Below are 12,704 nucleotides of genomic sequence, written 5' to 3'. Positions count from 1 at the left end.
GGGTCATGCAGAATTCCGGTATTCGTCTGCGCCACATCAACGCCAATGGTTCAAAAAATGGTTAAAATGGCTCTGAGCACTATGCGACTTAACTTCTGAGGTCATCAGTCGCCTAGAACTTAGAACTAATTAAACCTAACTAACCTAAGGACATCACACAAATCCATGCCCGAGGCAGGATTCGAACCTGCGACCGTAGCGGTCACGCGGTTCCAGACTGAAGCGCCTTGAACCTCAACGCCAATGATGGCAGGCATATCGAACATGTCATAACCTGAATCTGAATCCGAATATCTGAAGTAGCGTTTCCATGTTGAATAAAGTGTGTGCACATTGTAGTTTGGAACTAATTTACGTTTTTTTCATATAGCTCAATAACTGTCATCATATAGGTTAAAACGTCATGGCTGCAAAAATGTAAGAAGCGATAAACATTTTTCCTTTCATCATTCTGTACGGGATGTCAGCGAGGATAAGTTTCACAGAGGCGTGAAATTGTGTGTAAAGTTTGTTGCAAGTCACTAAATGCTCTCATTCTCAAATACTGGATGTATGTAGTATGGGTATTTGCGCGCGATAAATGCTTTTGTAAAGCCGAAATGAGATTCCATCAGGAGCTGGAAAATTATTTATTTTCGACTCTTTCAGTTGCTTCCCTACACCAGGGCTGCTTACTGCTACGTCGCCCATACGGGAGTATGTGCGGTGGTCAGCCGACGGAACGTTCGCAGGATACTTCTGTGTGAACGAATCGTTAAACGCGGAATTTAAAACTTCGGCTTTCCTTTCGCTCTCTTCAACTCACACGCCAAACTGGTTAACGAGTGACTCGATAGGAACGTTACACACGCTTTTCGAGTTTATTTAGTAGCAGAATTATCTCGTGTTCCCCGAAAGATCTCTTGCTAAGGTAGGATGGTGGTACGAGGCTCACTCCAAAAGAAATGCACACTGTATTTTTTAATCCATCTTTTATTCCACATGTTTGAAAGTTTGACAGTGTGTAGGTACTTCCTTTAGGAACAATATTTTCATTTCTCCACATAATTTCCATCCCTCGCAACTCCCTTACGCCATCTTGGAACCAACGCCTGTATAGCCGCACGGTAAAATTCTGGACCAACCTGTTGGAGACACTGTTTGGCAGCATGCACAAGGGAGTCATCATCTTCAAACCTTGTTCCACGAAGAGAGTCTTTCAGTTTCCCTAAGAGATGATAGTCACATGAAGCCAGGTCAGGAATGTAAAGCGGGTGTTTCAGTGTTGTCCATCCGAGATTTGTGATCTCTTCCATGGGTTTTTCACTGACATGTGGCCGTGCATTGTCGTGCAACAGCAAAACATCCCGCTTCTGCCGATGTGGTCGAACACGACACAATCGAGCTTGAAGTTTCTTCACTGTCGTCACATATGCATCAGAATTTATGGTGGTTCCACTTGGCACGAAGTCCACATGGAAGAGTCCTTCGGAATCGGAAAACACCGTAGCCATAACTTTTCCAGCAGAAGGTGTGGTTTTGAAATTTTTTTTTCTTGGGTGAATTTGCATGATGCCACTCCATTGATTGCCTCTTCGTCTCTGGTGAAAAATGATGGAGCCATGCTTCATCACCTGTCACAATTCTTCCAAGAAATTCATCCCCACCATTCTCGTACTGTTCCAAAAGTTCGCTGCATACCGTTTTTCTTGTTTCTTTATGAGCCACTGTCAACATCCTGGGAACTTGCCTGCCACAAACCTTTCTTTTTAACGCCAACACTTTCAGTATTCTGCAAACACTTCCTTCCCCTATCCCAACGTAGCGTGACAATTCGTTCACTGTGATGCGTCTGTGAGCAGTCACCAATTTGTTGCCGGCCGCGGTGGTCTAGCGGTTCTAGGCGCTCAGTCTGGAACCGCGCGACTGCTACGGTCGCAGGTTCGAATCCTGCCTCGGGCATGGATGTGTGTGATGTCCTTAGGTTAGTTAGGTTTAATTAGGTCTAAGTTCTAGGGGACTGATGACCACAGATGTTAAGTCCCATAGTGCTCAGAGCCATTTGAACCATTTGAACCAATTCGTTAACTCTCTGCACATTGTCTGGAGTGTGTGCAGTACGAAGCCTGCCATTGCGAGGACAATCCTCAATCTTGCCGTGCCCGCATTCGTCACGTAACCTGCTTGCCCACCGACTAACTGTACTGCCATCGACAGCAGCATCTCCATACACCTTTTTCAACCTCTTGTGGATGTTTCCCACTGTTTCGTTTTCACAGCACAGGAATTCTATGACAGCACGTTGCTTCTGACGAACGTCAAGTGTAGGAGCCATCTTGAAGACATGCTGTGACGGCGCCACTCACGGGAACAGGTTGAACTAAGTTTGAAAACAAGCGGGAAGGATGTATCTACACACTGTAAAACTTTCACACATGCAGAATGAAAACTGTATTTTTACAAAAATAGTGTGCATTTCTTTTGGAGTGACACTCGTAGTTGTATGCTTCGCGCATTTTATCTGTTGCGCCCCTTATGACAGATGCGTGACTTTCCTCAATCCGTGTGTCCCAAAGCGCGTAGGAAATTTGCAACGGACAACGGGAAAAACCACATCTATGAGTAGTCATCTTGGGTATTAATAACCGCTTCAGCTGTATTTAGTCCTTTATTAACTGGATCACTACGGATTTCGTGGCTCTAAAAGCCACGTCTCCAGGTGAACAAGCGACTAAAACATTAGAGCGGAATAGCTCGGAATCTTTTTACCCAACATTCGTTGTCCATGAGAAAAAAACTGTAGTAGTGACAGGGCACACAGCCGCGTCCCCTGTACGCACCAGAGAGCCTGTATAGGGAGAGAGTGGCCAAACGGGCGATACGGCGGCCATTTTTCTGCCAAACTGCGGGCGGGACTTTTGAATGGCCAGTAGTGGAGTAGTGGAGTACACACTCACCGAATCAAAAGCACCAGACAATATGGTGAAATCATCCGTTAAATGCCTTTGTTTATAAGAATAATGTGTTATAATAATTTTCACACAGCCAATTTACAGGTCTGTTTTCAAATTTAACTATGTATATTGCGTTTTATATGTAGTGAAAAGCAAAAACGACTTACTTCGCATGGATAAGAGTACTTGGTTGGTTTCCACAAGGCTCCTGTGTGATTTATGTCAGCCCTGTTGACTGCGACTGCCCACTGCTTTCGTCTTAATTCATTGCGTGCAAATGCTAACATGCGAAATCCACCTTCGCCTCTATTGGAACAACCTAATGCAGCACAACCTGGCATCGTTTACGAACGTCTGCAGAACGAATTACAGATGTCAAAAACAATACCGTACAATTACTAACGTGTTTATTTCAAACATGTAGTCCTACCGACTTCATCACAAAACGCTTCATTATTTCAACTCGTATTTAAGAGTAATTACGTACTAAAAGCGATATACAACTAAATCGAACATGCATACACAACGCATGACAAGTCTCTCAATAATTCAAATACCTTTTAATCGTTTCCAAAAGTCCTCTGAACTTCAGCTCAAAATTACGGCGAACATAGGAAGCGCGAGAGACGTTTGGCGCCATTTTTCTGCCAAAGCTAATCAACCAATCACGGGCAACTTCATCTATGGCTACTCTCTCTGTACACAGGCTTTCTAGTACGCACCTCTGTATACAGGGTGTTCCAAAAAGGTACGGCCAAAGTTTCAGGAAACATTCCTCACACAGAAAGAAAGAAAATATGTTACGTGGACATGTGTCCCGAAACGCTTACTTTCCATATTAGAGCTCATTTTATTACAACAGAACATACCAGCGTGACTTCAAACACTTTGTTACAGGAAATGTAGCGAGGATACATGCATCCACCCTCCGTCGCATGGAATCCCTGATGTACTGATGCAGTCCTGGAGAATGGCGTATTGTATCACAGCCGTCCACAATACGAGCACGAAGAGTCTCTACATTTGGTACCGGGGTTGCGTAGACTAGAGCTTTCAAATTCCCCCATAAATGAAAGTCAAGAGGGTTGACGTCAGGAGAGCGTGGAGGCCATGCCATTGGTCCGCCTCTACCAATCCATCGGTCACCCAATCTACTGTTGAGAAGCGTACGAACACTTCGACTGAAATGTGCAGGAGCTCCACCGTGCATGAACCACATGTTGCGTCGTACTTGTAAAGGCACATGCTCTAGCAGCACAGGCAGAGTATCCCCTATGAAATCATGATAACGTGCTCCATTGAGCGTAGTTGGAAGAACATGGGGCCCAATAAAGACATCACCAACAATGCCTGCCCAAACGTTCACAGAAAATCTGTGTTGATGACGTGACTGCGCAATTGCGTGCGGATTCTCCTCAGCCCACACATGTTGATTGTGAAATTTTCAATTTGAACACGTTGGAATGAAGCCTCATCCGTAAAGAGAACATTTGCACTGAAATGAGGATTGACACATTGTTGTATGAACCATTCGCAGAAGTGTAACCGTGGAGGCCAATCAGCTGCTGATAGTGCCTGCACACGCTGTACATGGTACGGAAACAACTGGTTCTCCCGTAGCACTATCCATACAGTGACGTGGTCAACGTTACCTTGTACAACAGCAACTTCCCTGACGCTGACATTAGGGTTATCGTCAACTGCACGAAGAATTGCTTCGTCCATTGCAGGTGTCCTCGTCGTTGTAGGTCTTCCCCAGTCGCGAGTCATAGGCTGGAATGTTCCGTGCTCCCTAAGACGCCGATCGATTGCTTCGAACGTCTTCCTGTCGGGACGCCTTCGTTCTGGAAATCTGTCTCGATACAAACGTACCGCGCCACGGTTATTGCCCCGTGCTAATCCATACATCAAATGGGCATCTGCCAACTCCGCATTTGTAAACATTGCACTGACTGCAAAACTACGTTCGTGATGAACACTAACCTGTTGATGCTAAGTACTGATGTGCTTGATGCTAGTACTGTAGAGCAATGAGTCGCATGTCAACACAAGCACCGAAGTCAACATTACCTTCCTTCAATTGGGCCAACTGGCGGTGAATCGAGGAAGTACAGTACATACTGACAAAACTAAAATGAGCCCTAACATGGAAATTAAGCGTTTCCGGACACATGTGCACATAAAATCTTTTCTTTATTTGTGTGTGAGGAATGTTTCCTGAAAGTTTGGCCGTACCTTTTTGTAACACCCTGCAGATCGGAGAATCGGACCCATCCACTGGAATCTGACTGTACCATTCTATGATGTACCGCCTTTTAGCGGTGTTTTGTTCTGACGGACAGGGAATGTTGGGTAAAAAGATGTCGCCTCAGCAGTTGAGTCCCATAGTGTTCAGAGCCATTTGAACCATTTGAACCAACCCCTCCTCCGAAACCTGCCAGTGATTTTTGCAGAGGACAAACGCTAATGCGGTGTTCGCTACTCCGACGGTTTAGAGCCAGCTGGCGGCTCGGCTGTCACAACGCAGACGCGGCGGGCCCGCGGTGGAACGCGCAGGATGTGTGTGTGCGTGGAGCGCGCCGGTGACCGCGGCATGCGGCGCACGCACCGGGCGGCGGGGTCCCGCGTTCGCTTCCCGGCGGGGGCATGCCGCTCTACCCGTCTGACGGGTGCGCTTTTTCCGCGCTCCGCCGACCCGTCGGCCAGACCGGCAGCATCCAGCGCCGCCGCCTGACACAGCCACCCATCACCAGACCCTGTCCAGCCGCGGCGCGTGTCGGCAAATTTGCTGCTCTGCAAATTAACGTCACCACTCAGACGCGTCCTGCACTGCGCTAACACCCGAGATCTCCACTGGTCTCGTATTCATTTAGCACGTTCAGATTAAGGCCATCAGGATATTTCGTACATGGGACCGGGGTTATCGCACACAATTCTCTTTGTCAGGCTCAGCTTTTACCTCTACATCTACATACATACTCCGCAATCCACCATACGGTGAGTGGCGGAGTGTACCTCGTACCACAACTAGCATCTTCTCTCCCTGTTCCACTCCCAAACAGAACGAGGGAAAAAGACGGCCTATATGCCTCTGTACGAGCTCTAATCTCTCTTATCTTACCTTCGTGGTCTTTCCGCGAAATATAAGTTGGCGCCAGTAAAAGTGTACTGCAGTTAGCCTCAAATGCTGGTTCTCCAAATTTCCTCAGTAGCGAGTCATGAAAAGAACGCCTCCTGTCCTCTAGAGACTCCCACCCGAGCTCCTGAAGCATTTCCGTAACGCTCGTGTGATGATCAAACCTAGCAGCCCGCCTCTGAATTGCTTCTATGTTCTCCCTCAATCCGACCTGATAGGGATCCCAAATGCTCGAACAGTGCTAAAGAATAGGTCGTATTAGTGTTTTATAAGCGGTCTCCTTTGCAGATGAACCACATCTTCCCAAAATTCTACCAATGAACCGAAGACGACTATCCGCCTTCCCCAAAACTGCCATTACATGCTTGTCCCACTTCATACCGCTCTGCAATGTTACTCCCAAATATTTAATCGACGTGACTGTGTCAAGCGCTACACTACTAATGGAGTATTCAAACATTACCGGATTCTTTTTCCTATTCATCTGCATAAATTTACATTTATCTATATTTAGAGTTAACTGCCATTCTTTACACCAATCACAAATCCTGTCCAAGTCATCTTGTATCCTCCTACAGTCATTCAACGACGACACCTTCCCGTACACCACAGCATCATCAGCAAACAGCCGCACATTACTATCCACCCTATCCAAAAGATCATTTATGTAGACAGAAAACAATAGCGGACCTACCACACTTCCGTGGGGCACTCCAGATGGTACCCTCACCTCCGATGAACACTCACCATCGAGGACAACGTGCTGGGTTCTATTACTTAAGAAGTCTTTGAGCCAGTCACATACTTGGGAACCAATCCCATATGCCCGTACCTTAATTAGTTTACTTGCTTGGTCGGAAACAGCAGTTCAGATTATATACGATGGTGTCCAGAAAATATTTATTTATTTATTTATTTCATTAACATACAGAGTAACCCATCGCCTTAAAATGAAAGAAATCTAACAGCAAACACTTCTCATTGTTGCAGTCCTATTGGCATACAATTATTAATGCTTTTTTAAATAATATAAAGAACATAATACACACATCAAAAAAAGTTTTGCGTCTCTCCGGTTCCCAGAACTCCTGAAGATAGAAGTTGACTGTGGATATTGTATCACAGACACAGTCCCTTTCACTCTTCAGAGATGGCACTAAACCCGCCCATATATGTAAAGATTCATGCATGGGCGGCGCGTATTAGACGGACGGGGTCCGACAACCGATCAGTTCGTCATTCCACCAGGGTAGCCAGAGAGGCCGAGAGGTTCTAGGCGCTATAGTCTGAAACCATGCGACCGCAACGGTCGCACGTTCGAACCTTGCCCCGGGCATGGATGTATGTGATATCCTTAGGTTAGTTAGGTTTAAGTAGTTCTACGTTCTAGGGGACTGATGACCTCAGTAGTTAAGTCCCATAGTGCTCAAAGCTATTTGAACCATTGCACCAGGAAGGAGGTACACGGTTCGTGTTCTCCGTAGTTCAACCACGCCTAGACGGTCAATACCGCGGTTCGACCGCGTCCGCATTGTTACTTTGTGCCAGGAAGGGCTATCAAAAAAGGAATTGTCCAGGCGTTTCGGCGTGAATCAAAGCGATATTGTTCTGTCTGTATGCTGCTCATTTTAAGAACATAACCTACGACAAGGCCTGTCTGTGCACCAGCTAATTTTATTTTCTCCAACTGCTATCGTGGCAGTCAGACGCGAACACTGAATAACAAACAACATTGTAAGATGTTCCGTCTGTGGTGCATCACCGTACAATAACCTTAACGCTCTGTTGCGTCCTTGGATGAAGTTCTGTACACGGGTTCCTATTCTTGAATTATTCTTCAACACTCCCTCTTCAACCACTCGAAGCTTGTAGTAACATTTCTGGAACACTGTGTAAGGACTGGTCCTAGCTTCTGACCACACATGTTCTTTACGAGGGTTGGACCTTTAATGCAATGCAATGCACCTCGTCTTCAGGCCACAAGTGGCCCATCGGGACCATCCGACCGCCGTGTCATCCTCGGTTGAGGATGCAGATAGGAGGGGTGCGTGGTCAGCATACCGCTCTCCCAGTCGTTATCATGGTTTTCGTTTACCAGAGCCGCTACTATTCGGTCGGGTAGCTCCTAAATTGGAATCACGAGGCTGAGTGCACCCCGAAAAATGGCAACAGCGCATGGCGACCTGGGTGGTCACCCATCCAAGTGTCGACCACGTCCGACAGTGCTTAACTTCGGTGATCTGACGGGAATCGGTGTATCCACTGCGGCAAGGCCGTTGCCATTACGTCTTTCTGATATCATTACTTATTAGGAAGTTGCAATGGTCACAGCAATATCGTACAAAATAGATACGTGTTTTAAAGTTTTACTGACCTTCAAAGTTGTCACCAGCATTGTGTATAATATGCTGCCAGCGACGTAGAATACTCTTAGCAGTGCCAGTTGTGTTGAAAGTTCGAGCAGCGCGATCTATTGCGGTTCTGAAGCTATGCTGTTCATTTTTAGAACACAACCTACGACCAGCTTAGAGACAGAAGTAATGTCACTTTCTGCAGAATCTGACCATCATTTTGCAGGACAATGCTCAAGCACGTACAGTGCAAGCTGTTACTGATTTGTTTGACTGATGGGGCTGTTAAGTGCTATACCACCTACTGCACTCCCTTGACTGATGCCCTCGTGAGATCAACTTGATTTCTAAACTGAAGGAAACACTCCACGGCATTCGCTTCAGATCTGCCACCAATTTGTCGGGTAACAGACCGCGCCAGTCTAACTGTCAACACAACTGGCACTGCTAAGAGTGTCCTACGACTGCCACATCGCTGACAATGGGTTATACACAATGCTGGTTACTACTTTGAAGGTCAGTAAAGCTTTGAAACACGTATCTATTTTGTACGAGCTGTAAATAAATAGTTGCCACTATTAATGTTCCAACCCTCGTACTTCTGTCTACACTTAATAAGACGAACGATAGATGTCTACTTGTGTGCGGTATACTTTAAACACTACGCACTGTATCGTTGGGGAGGAGGAGCCTCGGAATGAAAATTTTTTGAGACTTCTCCTCCCAGGCGAAGTTAACTTATTACTACGATCTTACTCTGAGGTATCGATGTTTGTTTTATCATTGTTACTGCCTGTTGTGTTATTTCTGACTATGTAGTGGCATGCAGTGTCATGCATTGTTAGTTTGGGTCGCTTATGTGTTGATCCTTTCTCAGTCATGTTCACGTAGCGTGTTGGTTCCTGCCTCAGTTTCGTGCTTGTGCATAGCACTCGGCCGAAAAACAATGGTACGAATGCGAAACGTTGAGTCTGTGTTCTTTGAGGTTTCCTGAGTGAGTGCGCCAAGTTTCCGTCACTTCCAATACGAGGTGCATTCAAGTTCTAAGGCCTCCGATTGTTTTTCATGCACATTGTTTTAAAATGAGGCCGTGTTCATTGTCAATACGTCCCAGAGATGGCAGCACCGTACGGCAGATGGAATTTTACCGCCAGCGGCGAGAATGAGAACTGTTTTAAATACTTAAAATGGCGACGTTTTCGTTACCTGAACAGCATGCAATCATTCGTTTTCTGAATTTGCGTGGTGTGAAACCAATTGAAATTGATCGACAGTTGGAGGTGAAATGTGGTGATCGAGTTATGGATGTGTCGAAAGTGCGTTCGTGGGTGCGACAGTTTAATGAAGGCAGAACATCGTGTGAAAACAAACCGAAACAACCTCGGTCTCGCACAAGCCGGTCTGGCGACACGATCGAGAAAGTGGAGAGAATTGTTTTGGGGGATCACTGAATGACTGTTGAACACATCGCCTCCAGAGATTGGCATTTCTGTGGGTTCTGTGCACACAATCCCGTATGACGACCAGAAAATGCGGAAACTGTCATCCAGGTGGGTGCCACGAATGCTGATGGACGACCACACGGCTGCCCGTGTGGCATGTTGCCGAGCAATGTTGACGCACAACGACAGCATGAATGGGATTTTCTTTTCGTCGGTTGTGACAATGGATGAGACGTGGATGCCATTTTTCAATCGAGAAACAAAGCGCCAGTTAGCTCAATGGAAGCACACAGATTCGCCGCCACCAAAAAAATTTCGGGTAACCGCCAATGCTGAAAAAATGATGGTGTCCATGTTCTGAGACAGCGAGGGCGTAATCCTTAGCCATTGCGTTCCAAAGGGCACTACGGTAACTGGTGCATCCTACGAAAATGTTTTGAAGAACACATTCCTTCCTGCACTGCAACAAAAACGTCCGGGAAGGGCTGCGCGTGTGCTGTTTCACCAAGACAACGCACCCGCACATCGAGCTAACGTTACGCAACAGTTTCTTCGTGATAACAATTTTGAAGTGATTCCTCATGCTCCCTACTCACCTGACCTGGCTCCTAGTGACTTTTGGCTTTTTCCAACAATGAAAGACACTCTCCGTGGCCGCACATTCACCAGCCGTGCTGCTATTGCCTCAGCGATTTTCCAGTGGCCAAAACAGACTCCTAAAGAAGCCTTCGCTGCTGCCATGGAATCATGGCGTCAGCGTTGCGAAAAATGTGTACGTCTGCAGGGCGATTACGTCGAGAAGTAACGCCAGTTTCATCGATTTCGGGTGAGTAGTTGATTAGAAAAAAAATCGGAGGCCTTAGAACTTGAATGCACCACGTAGATAGGACAGTTTCAAAGTGGCGTATGTAGGTGAAGCAACGTGCCGTCACTGAATTTCTCACAGAAGAGAAAGAAACTGCGAAGAATATTCAGAAACGCAGCTGCTGTAGACAGAAGTACAGTTGGTCGCTGGGCATGGAGGGTGAGGTCGTCAGAAGACGGTTCGGCGGAGCTCCACGATTTGCAGGGGCGTGGGGACCATCCACGGCTGTCATGGTTCAAATGGCTCTGAGCACTATGGGACTCAACTGCTGAGGTCATTAGTCCCCTAGAACTTAGAACTAGTTAAACCTAACTAACCTAAGGGCAGCACAAACATCCATGCCCGAGGCAGGATTCGAACCTGCGACCGTAGCGGTCTTGCGGTTCCACACTGCAGCGCCTTTAACCGCACGGCCACTGCGGCCGGCACGGCTGTCATACCTGACAAGTTGCAGCGAGCTGGTGGCGTCATTCGCGAGGACAGACGCATTGCGACTCGGCAGTTGGCGCTGCATCCGTCAATCAGCAAAAGAAATGTGGTGGCAATTATCCGCTCTCTTGGATATTCAAAAGTGTGTACAAGAGGGGTCCCGCGGTGCCTAACGGTCGATCACAAATCGCACAGAAAAAACATTTGTCTCGATTTTTTTTTGCAACATTTTGAAGCTGAAAGGGAGGCCTTGTTGTTTCGGATTGTGACACGTCATGAAACCTGGTTTCACCATTTTGAGCCCGAAACAAAACGACAGCCGATGGAACGGCGCCATTCCCATTTCCCACAGAAGAAAAAAATCCAAAGCAACGGCTTTCGCCAGTAAGGTCGTGATGGCAGTGTTTTGGGAGTGTGAATGTGTGATTCTCATGGATGTGTTCCTAAGATTGGTTGTTTTGGGGAAGGAGACCAGACAGTGAGGTCACCGGTGTCATCGGATTAGGGAAGGACGGGGAAGGAAGGCGGCCGTGCCCTTTGAAAGGAACCATCCCGGCATTTGCCTGAAGCGATTTAGGGAAATCACGGAAAACCTAAATCAGGATGGCCGGACGCGGGATTGAACCGTCGTCCTCCCGAATGCGAGTCCAGTGTCTAACCACTGCGCCACCTCGCTCGGTACTGTTCCTAAGAGGCGGTGCCATTAATACAGAAACATATGTGAACACGTTAGCAAGATTCAAGGCGCGCCTTCAGCAACCCAGGAGATGTTTTGTTACAACACGGCCGCACAAAAGTCTGAGGACTGCCAAACACATGACAAAACAGAGTTGGACAGTGTCACCCCGTCCACCCGACAGACATTTTTGGGACGATGACGAGTACGGCCCAGTTTCCGAGTTGTCTGGTCCACCGTTGTGGTCGTTTAGAACTGAGTGAAGCGTGATCTGTTGCGCACAGTTTCGGCAGACTTTCGTGCTGTCGTCGTCAGGTTCGGGTTAGGCGCCGCAGCGCGGGCTGGTAAGGGGCAGCTGAGGACGCAGGCAGGTGGCAGCGAAAGCGGGGACCTCGCCCGGGCGCCGTGTCCTTGCCTCGGGGCGCAGTCGAATCCGCCTTGGCCCGTCCGCGTTTCGGTACAGTGGCGGCCGCTGAACGCTTACTGAAAAGTGCTCACGGCTGGCGAAGTCAGTGCCTGATATCAAACGCAGTGTAATGGTAGGGTACCAGAGCTGCTGTTTATGTATTTTTGTTTATTTATACCCACTAGACCATTCCTTATATTCAGGCCGTTCCTAAATATGACCAAACTAGAGGGTGTAAACGGCAGAACACAGAAGAGCCAAAGAATCTGGTACACCTGCCTAATATCGTGTAGCGCCCCCGCGAGCACGCACAAATGCCGCAACACGAATTGGCATGGACTCGACTAATGTCTGAAGAAATGCTGGAGGGAACTGGCATCATGAATCCTGGAGGGCGATCCATAAATCCGTAAGAGTACGAGGGGCTGCAAATCTCTTCCGTACATTACGTTGCAAGGCATCTCAG

General features: G+C 47.3%; 1 protein-coding gene and 1 pseudogene across 1 annotated transcript in view; both read right to left on the bottom strand.

Annotated features, from left to right (window-relative positions):
- The window catches only part of LOC124716675, a 637,680-nt gene that overhangs the window by 517,811 nt on the left and 107,165 nt on the right, over positions 1-12,704 (bottom strand). The gene's annotated exons all lie outside the window — the stretch shown is intronic.
- Positions 8,233-8,350, bottom strand: LOC124717416 (annotated as a pseudogene).

Source organism: Schistocerca piceifrons, chromosome 9 (genome assembly GCF_021461385.2).
Source record: "Schistocerca piceifrons isolate TAMUIC-IGC-003096 chromosome 9, iqSchPice1.1, whole genome shotgun sequence".
Taxonomy (NCBI): domain Eukaryota; kingdom Metazoa; phylum Arthropoda; class Insecta; order Orthoptera; family Acrididae; genus Schistocerca; species Schistocerca piceifrons.
Note: the sequence above shows the minus strand (reverse complement) of the source record. Positions and strands in the feature narration are given on the sequence as shown.